The sequence below is a fragment of the Lissotriton helveticus genome, chromosome 8, assembly GCF_964261635.1.
Source record: "Lissotriton helveticus chromosome 8, aLisHel1.1, whole genome shotgun sequence".
NCBI lineage: Eukaryota > Metazoa > Chordata > Amphibia > Caudata > Salamandridae > Lissotriton > Lissotriton helveticus.
The window spans coordinates 1,391,752,147-1,391,760,424 of NC_136069.1; the positions used below are offsets into that span (position 1 = coordinate 1,391,752,147).

The window sequence follows — 8,278 nt, forward strand, 5'->3', positions numbered from 1 at the left end:
TTATAAATATGATTTAAAATTCATGGATATTTATAACCACGATTTGTTTATGTTACTTGGGAATATTAATTCCTCACTTTTTTTCATTCTATTGCACATTTATATTGAAACAAAAAATATTTAAATTTCAAACAGTGCATTTCACGAATCCAAAGTGCAAGTGCATTGAGCGATCGGAAATTTTAGCTTTAAATAAAATATACAGACAAGCGCCTATTCATATTGGGTGCATAGTCCGACAAACTTAAGGTGCAAGTGCAACAAGTGCAACAATATATATATATAAGTCACCTTGAATCATAAGGGTCCTTATGGGCCAACTAACCCACCAGATACCTCCAGTAAGCCTCACACCATAGGATTGCTGAGAGGTTGTCTAAGGCCACGGCCCTTTGAACACCATTCTGCAAACGCGTGTCTTGCTGCACTACTGGTGGGGCGATGAGGTCCTCTTGTGTCCTGAGGACCTCAGGACTAAAGTGGACTTCATCCCCCAAGCAGCAGTGGGCCAGGAGGCTTGTTTGCAGAGTGGTGTAAAAAGGAGGCATGGCCTCCTACCACCTCTCAGCAATCCCACTGTGTGGGGCTTACTGGAGGTAACAAGAGGGCTAGTTGGCACCAGGGACCCTCACGAGGCAATGGGACTTCATCCCCCAACCAAGAGCACGTCAGGATGTGTGTTTGCAGGATGGTGTAGAAAGGGGGCATGGCCTGTGTCCACCTCTCAGCATTCCCAGTACCTGGGGCTTACTGGAGGTATCAGGTAGGCTACTTTGCCCCTAAGAACCTCAAGCAGCGAAGGGGACTTTACCCCCCATCCAAGAGCGTGCCAGGGAGCGCGTTTGCAGAGTGGTTGGCAAAGGTGGCGTGGCCTGCGTTGAGAACTTACTAAACCTGCTGTGTGGGACTTACTGGAGGTAATAGCAGGGGTAGTTGGCCCCCAAGGTTGTCCTTGGGGGCCGACTACCCCTACTGTTACTTCTAGTAAGTCTCACACAGTGGGATTGCTAAGAGGCCTTCGGAGGCCATGCCCCCCCTTTCTCCAACACTCTGTAAACACGCCTTCTGGCAAACTACTGGTTAGGGGATGAAGTCCACTTTACTCCTGAGGGACTTTGGGCTCCAAGAAGCGCTCCTGGTGCCTCCGGTAAGTCCTCGCAGCAGAATTACTGATCACTGGCCGGAGGCCCTCCCTCCTTTCTCCACCACTCTGCAAATGCAACTACTAATTAAAGAAGCATTTGCAACATAACAGGTCTCACATTTGCTAGAGTTAGAGCTATTGGTGATGTAAATGTGAAAGATTTTTACTAATGTTTTTTGGAGTGGAGTGGATGTACGTTGTGTGTAGTGGAATTATGTAGTATGTTGTGCAGTCAAATTATGTGGATAAGAAGTATGTGGTATTTAGTGTATAGGAATTATGTAGAGTGGGATTATGTGTAATGGAGAGTAATTATGTGGCATGGTACTCTGTGTTGTAGAGTGGTAACTTCAGGTTTTGTAATCCTCATTTCCATAGAAGCTAAGCTATAAACTCAATGAGACAAAAAGAAGGAACCACTGAAGAGCACTTCTGGACCTAGTCAGAGGTATGAGCAGGGCCACTGGAATTATGCGACTGTTTGGCTGCATCACCTTTTGCACAATTATACATTATACATTCTGCATTTACCATATAATCCATCATCTGCTGCATTATCTACAGATTTGGACAAAAAAACTTGTTTCTAGCTCAAACGACTCAAACATTACCAAAAATGCAGCGACAAATGTTACAGCATAGTGGAAGGCCCCTTGCAAACATAGAATGGTCACCTGTTACTTATTACTAAATGTGGGTGTTAAATTGGTACTAATGTTGTGCAAATCACTGTTGCTTCTTTCTGCGCCTCCCTTGCCTCTTTCTGCATTTCTCTTGCTTCTTTCAGCACCTTTCTTCCTTTTTCTGCACTTCTTTTGCCTCTTTCTGCACATTTCTTCCGCTTTTTGCATCTTCCTTCTTTTTGCACCTCTCTTCCTTCTTTCTGCACCTCTCTTGCTTCTTCTTCTGTACCTCTCTTGCCTGTTTCTGCGCCTCTGTTGATTCTTTCTGTACGTCTCTTGCGTCTTTTTGCACCCTCTTCCCTCCTGCTGCATCTCTTGCCTCTTTTTCACTTCTCTTGCATCTTTCTGCACTTCTCTTGCCTCTTTCCGCACCTCACTTGCTTCTTCCTGCACTTTTCTTGCCTCTTTCTGCACTTCCCATGCCTCTTTCTAGATTTATGTTGCTTCTTTCTGCACCCCCTTGCCTGTTTCTGCACCTCACTTGTCTCTTTTTGTACCTCTCTTGCCTCTTTCTGCACCTCTCTTGCCTCTTTCTACACCTCATGTGCCTCTTTCTGCATCTCTTTTGCTTTTTTCTGCAGCTCGCTTGCTTTTTTCTACAACTATTTCATCTCTTTCATCACTTCTCTTGCTTTTTTCTATACCTCTGTTGTCTGTTTCTGCACCTCCCTTGCCTCTTTTTGCACTTTTCCTGCCTCTTTCTGCACCCCCATGCCTCTTTCTAGATTTATGTTGCTTCTTTCTGCACCCCTCTTGCCTGTTTCTGCACCTCCCTTGCCTCTTTATGTACCTCTCCTGCCTCTTTTTGCACCTCTCTTGCCTCTGTCTGCACATCATGTGCCTCTTTCTGCACCTCTTTTGCTTTTTTCTGCAGCTCTCTTGTTTTTTTCTGCAACTATTTTGTCTCCTTCATCACTTTTCTTGCTTCTTTCTACACCTCTGTTGCTTCTTTCAGCACTTCTCTGGCCTCTTTCTGCACCTCTAATGCCTGCTTCTGTACCTCTCTTGCCTCTTTATGCACATTTGTTCCTTCCTACTGCACTTTTCTTGCCTCTTTCTGCACCGCTCTTGCTTCTTTTTGCACCTCTCTTCCTTCTTTCTGCACCTCTCTTGCTTCTTCTTCTGTACCTCTCTTGCCTGTTTCTGCGCCTCTGTTGATTCTTTCTGTACTTCTCTTGCCTCTTTCTGCACCCTCTTCCCTCCTGCTGCATCTCTTGCCTCTTTTTCACTTCTCTTGCATCTTTCTGCACTTCTCTTGCCTCTTTCTGCACCTCACTTGCTTCTTCCTGCACTTTTCTTGCCTCTTTCTGCACTTCCCATGCCTCTTTCTAGATTTATGTTGCTTTTTTCTGTACCCCCTTGGCTGTTTCTGCACCTCACTTGTCTCTTTTTGTACCTCTCTTGCCTCTTTCTGCACCTCTCTTGCCTCTTTCCACACCTCATGTGCCTCTTTCCGCACCTCTTTTGCTTTTTTCTGCAGCTCGCTTGCTTTTTTCTTCAACTATTTCATCTCTTTCATCACTTCTCTTGCTTTTTTCTATACCTCTGTTGCCTGTTTCTGCACCTCCCTTGCCTCTTTTTGCACTTTTCCTGACTCTTTCTGCACCCCCATGCCTCTTTTGCTTTTTTCTGCAGCTCTCTTTTTTTCTGCAACTATTTTGGCTCCTTCATCACTTTTCTTGCTTCTTTCTACACCTCTGTTGCTTCTTTCAGCACTTCTCTGGCCTCTTTCTGCACCTCTAATGCCTGCTTCTGTACCTCTCTTGCCTCTTTATGCACATTTGTTCCTTCCTACTGCACTTTTCTTGCCTCTTTCTGCACCGCTCTTGCTTCTTTCTGCACCTCTATTGCTTCTTTCTGCACTTCTCTTGCTTCTTTCTGCATCTATCTTACTTCTTTCTGTACCCCTCTTGCCTCTTTCTGTACCCTTCCTGCCTCTTTGTGAAGCTCTCTTGCCTCTTTATGCACCCCCTTGCCTCTTTCTGCACCCTTCTTTCCTCTTTCTGTACCTCTTTTGCCTCTGTCAGCACCCCTATTGTGTCTTTTTGCACCTCTTTATTTTCTTTCTGCACTGCTCTTGATTCTTTGTGCCCATCTCTTGCACATTTCTGCACTCCATTTCATCTTTCCACACCCCTCTTCCCGCTTTCTGCACCTCTCTTGCCTCTGTCTGTACCCCTGTTCCCTCTTTCTGCACCTCTTTTGCATGCAAACCTGTTGCCTCTTTCTGCACTCTCTAGCCTATTTCTGCATCCCTATTGCTTCTTTCTGCACCTCTCTTGCCACTTTCTTCACCTCTCTTGCCTCTTTCTACACCTCATGTGCCTCTTTCTGCACCTCTTTTGCTTTTTTCTGCATGTCTTATTTCTTTCTGCGTAACAAACAGGTTTCCTATTGGTATTTTTTGTTATATTTTGGACTTCATCTAGTAAGCACAATGTTGTTGTTTTATAAGTAGAACCACAAAGGCACTGAAATTTTTGAAAAAAGTCACTGTATTTTATTTATTTATATTAAAAACAAAATGAGTTTTTAAAATTATTTTCACCAATACATCTATTACTTTATTCTCCCTCGGGATAACAAGCATACATTCTCTATTGTTTCCTCTTCCCACCCATTGAAGGGTTATTAATACAATGCCTGATGCTCATATACAATTATTCATAAAAACATTTATCATTGTTGTAATTTCACAGTATTATCACACAATATATTCAGCAATCAATTATCACACAATTTTTTTTTTTTTTTTAAAACCAGAGGTCCTTTTAGTCGACGCGTTTTGGTAGACCGGCAAATAGCCCCACCTTCCTCAGGACACAATTAAAACACAACAATCTGTGGATAAAAAACAAGTATAAAAACCTTGTATAAATACAGGCTTTATCATAATATTCAGTGCATTTCCATACCCCTAATCACACCCACCCTTCTGTTCAGGTGCGTGCAATTTGTGGTCCCACTTATTATCTTATGCCTTATGCATGATTCACAAACCCCGTTATCCATAATCATTCAGGGTCTGATTTTACAATTCGGCTCATTTTCTTAATTCGAAACCGAAAATGTATCTATTCTGTTTGTATAGGTTTCATACCTTTAAAGACCAATGTTTATTCTTCGTTGTGATGGTCTGTTTATCTTGGTTACGTGGTAGACGATATTTTCAGAGTCAGTCTATGGTAGGGCCAAAAAATGATAATTAATATTGTCCTTAATTAATCACTTACACACAAGGAGAATTATTTCTTTAGATTTTAACTACAAGACTCACCCTTTATTCTTATCAAAATTACTTATGTTCCATTCAATTTTGCAGCTCCTGGTATTCACTTTTGGTTTACAGGTCGCTGTATTTCCCTGAGTGTTATTCTGTTTTCTATGGAATAATGTAAAGTTTTAATCATATTGTATTGTCCCTTTGTCCTGTTATTCTGCCTCTAATTCGTGAGTAAAAAGGCGCTTACCTTTGGCTTGTCTTTTTCTTGTTTAATATTTGTATTTTGCCCCTTTGTTCATACACCGTATTTATTCATTTGTCAGCGTATTTTAATCTCTGGACACACATTAAATAACCTTTATTGTCTCCGTTATCCCGCGCCTTCCCATCATTTGTTAGATTATTAATAGTGACAGCTATTTTACAGATTTTACTTTGGCTTCTTTTAATGCTCGTTTGAGTATTAAGACTCAGTATAATTTGAGCAGTTAGCAGTTAGCAGTTTGAGCAGTTAACTCCCAATTTTACGGTTTAATTTATATCCATGCTGCCACACCTTTTCGGTTTCAATTAATAAATACACATCCTATGTGCGCTGAAAGTCGCTTCGATAGTCCCATCGCTGGACCAATATTAGAAATCCGCTTTCCCTCCTTAGGCTTTACCAAGTTATACTATTTAGAAACCGAAGCGCAATGCTTGCTCACCTGGGGTGCGCTGCGGCTTTTGCGGAAAGACAACCGGACTCACAGGAATAAAACGACTGGCCGACATTGGAAACAGCGTTTTTACGTTGTACGCTATTCCCACCACGTGACATGCACGTGTTGGTATACCTGTCCAACACCATATTCAAGGAAACGGGTTCCGCCATCTTGTAATAGATGTATTGGTGAAAATAATTTTAAAAACTCATTTGTTTTTAATATAAATAAATAGAATACAGTGGTTCTACTTATAAAACAACAACATTGTGCTTACTAGATGAAGTCCAAAATATAACAAAAAATACCAATAGGAAACCTGTTTGTTACGCTTTTGCTACCCAGTTCCTGTTGGTTTACAGGGTGTCTCTCGTTCATTTAGACTTATTTCTTTCTGCAACTCTCTTATCTCTTACATTACTTCTCTTTATTCTTTCTACACCTCTGTTGCTTCTTTCAGCACTTCTCTTGCCTCTTTCTGCACTGCTCTCGCCTGTTTTGGCACCTCTCTTGCCTGTTTCTGCACCTCTCTTGCCTCTTTCTGCACTTCTCTTGCCTCTTTCTGCACCTCGCTTGCTTCTTTCTCTACTGGTATTGCTTCTTTTTGCACCCCTCTTCTCCCTTTCTGCCTTCCTCTTCCATCTTTCTGCACCTTTCTTGCCTGTTTCTGCACCTTTCTTGCCTATTTCTATACTTTCCTTGCCTCTTTCTGCACTTCCCTTGCCTCTTTCTGGATTTCCGTTGCTTCTTTCGCACCCCTCTTGCCTGTTTCTGCACCCCTCTTGCCTGTTTCTGTACCTCACGTGCCTCTTTTTGTACTTCTCTTGCCTCTTTCTGCACCTCTTGTGCCTCTTTCTGCACCTCATGTGCCTCTTTCTGCACCTCTTTTGTTCCTTTCTGCAACTATTTTGTCTCTTTAATTACTTCTGTTGCTTCTTTCTATACCTCTGTTGCTTCTTTCAGCATTTCTCTTGCCTCTGTCTGCACTTCTATTGCCTGCTTATGCACCTCTCTGCACCTCATGTCCCTCTTTCTGCACCCCTCTTGATTCTTTCTGCTTCCCTGTTCCCTCTTTCGACACCTCTAGTGCCTGTTTCTGTACCTCTCTTGCCTCTTTCTGCACATCGGTTCCTTCTTTTTGCACTTTTCTTGCCTCTTTCTGCACCACTCTTGCCTCTTTCTGCACCCTTCTTCCCTCTTTGTGCAGCTCTGTTTCTTCTTTCTGCACATCTCATGCCTCTTTCTGCACCTCTTTTACTTCTTTCTGTACCCCTCTTGCGTCTTTCTTCGCCTCTGTTTTTCTCTTTCTGCAGTGCCCTTGCTTCTTTGTGCACCTCTCTTGCATATGTCTGGGAATTGGTGGTAAGCCAAGTCTCTGTGAGTAGCAATATATCAGGTGTTTCTGTAGTGAGGAGTATAAAGATGTCTGAGTGGTGCTTTACCAAAGAACGTGTGTTCAGATACAGCACACGGAGGGTTGTCACACTCCTTGCAGGCCCTGCGCCGTGCTTGGGGCTCTAGGAGACGATGGAAGCCCCGCGAGCAATACCAGTGGAATTAATCCGCCACACAGCGCCAGGGGAGGATAACAAATGCCAGGTTTGTAGTTTTTTTAGGGAGTTTGGCGAGTATGATAGCGTTTGACCAGCATTACCGGGCCCTGGGCCCGGTCTGGCGCGGACGGGTGCAGACGGGCTTGCCTTTGGCGCGCCTGCGGCACGCCCGCTGCGCCCATCCGCTGTGCTCCCTATAGGGGGGCATTTTATAGTTGCTGGTGTGGGAGGGGCCGAGCACTAGACCGCTCGCCCAATTCACCCCCAAGATGGCGGGCGCCAAGAAAACGATTCAAACCCCTGGCAGCGTCTAATCAGCTGCGGTGGGGATAAGGGGCAGAAGCAGGTAAGCGCTAAGTAGCTGAATGTTTTCTGATAGTCACAAGGCTAAAATACACAGTTCTGTGCAAAAACGAAACAATAATGCAGTGTATTTTAAAATGCGGCGAGAATTACTTTTACAACATACCAGTCCCGGCTTCCGCCTCAGGACAATCACATGCACGCTCTCAATCAGCGGTGCGAGTGTAAATGAAGGCTTTTATAGTTGCTGGTGCGGGAGGGGCCGAGCACTAGACCGCTCGCCCAATTCACCCCCAAGATGGCGGGTGCCAAGAAAATGAGTCAAACCCCCGGCAGCGTCTAATCAGCTGCGGTGGGGCTAAGGGGCAGAAGCAGGTAAGCACTAAGTAGCTGAATGTTTTCTAATAGTCACAAGGCTAAAATACACAGTTCTGTGGAAAAACAAAACAATAATACAGTGTATTTTAAAATGCGGTGAGAATTACTGTTACAACATACCAGTCCCGGCTTTAGCCTCAGGACAATCACACGCACGCTCTCAATCAGCGGTGCGAGTGGAAATGAAGGCTTTTATAGTTGCTGGTGCGGGAGGGGCCGAGCACTAGACCGCTCGCCCAATTCACCCCCAAGATGGCGGGCGCCAAGAAAACGAGTCAAACCCCCGGCAG

At 44.0% G+C, this 8,278-nt stretch overlaps 1 long non-coding RNA gene across 1 annotated transcript; it reads right to left on the bottom strand.

Moving 5' to 3' along the window:
* Nucleotides 1-4,421: 4,421 nt before the first annotated feature.
* On the bottom strand, nt 4,422-5,386 carry LOC144771982 (uncharacterized). The gene is made up of 3 exons (XR_013599576.1): nt 5,298-5,386; nt 5,105-5,209; nt 4,422-4,668 (listed from the first exon to the last, which is right to left on the bottom strand). It is a non-coding gene; the product is annotated as an uncharacterized LOC144771982 (long non-coding RNA).
* Nucleotides 5,387-8,278: the final 2,892 nt, after the last annotated feature.